Source organism: Cygnus atratus, chromosome 15 (assembly GCF_013377495.2).
Source record: "Cygnus atratus isolate AKBS03 ecotype Queensland, Australia chromosome 15, CAtr_DNAZoo_HiC_assembly, whole genome shotgun sequence".
In the NCBI taxonomy this organism is placed as follows: Eukaryota; Metazoa; Chordata; class Aves; order Anseriformes; family Anatidae; genus Cygnus; species Cygnus atratus.
In genome coordinates this window covers 5,974,532-5,975,347 of record NC_066376.1, presented here as the reverse complement: position 1 = coordinate 5,975,347, position 816 = coordinate 5,974,532, and positions in this window count along the sequence as shown.

Genomic DNA, 816 nt, shown 5'->3' with positions numbered 1-816 from the left:
CCTTTTTAATCCCTCACTTATTACAACTTTCTGTTAATTTTACACTGTTTAATATCATTCCAGGGGCTAATTTCTTTTGTTTATGCGCAGGGTATCCCTGTAATTGTTACCAGACACTTTCCTGGCCGGAGCACCGGCTCTCCCAGACCCCGGTGCTTTCACTAATCGCTGCTAATTTTCTTCATTAACTTCATTTACTGTTTCCACGCTGCTTTATTACTATTTTTTCTTTATTATTATTATTATTATTATTTCCTGCGGGGAAAGGCCCGGGCATTTTCCGCGTCCTCAGCGCTGTTTTCTCCCTCGAAGCTCAGCGCATGGGGCGAGGGGCAGGGATGGAACCCCCCAGCTTGGAGCTGTGGTCGGGGCGAGAGCATCCCTGCCCTGCCCTGGGATGCCAGCCCTGCCGGAGCTCTGCTCAAGGCACCCCCCCCCCCCCCCCTTCCCTTCTCCTTTTCTTCACCCTTTTTATTTTATTTTATTATTTTTTTTTCGAGCTCTTGCTTAACTCCCTGGACCCAGCCCTGATTTCATTCTGGTTATTAGACAGCTACCAGTGACTGTCTGCACTCCGCGTCTTTCCTGCTAATTATCACCTTATGAAAAGTGTTTCATTAAGAAACTCTGCTTTTGATTAATTATCGACAGAATGCTGACCAGAAAGAAATGAAATTAGTCGCTGACCCCGTCTGAGTAACACTGAAAATTCATCACCTATCCTTTTAATATTGAAACGCACCGTAGAATTTTAATAGAAAATATTGTTTTTTTCCAAACCTTTCAGTCTTTATTAATGCCCCTGGGCAAGAAATG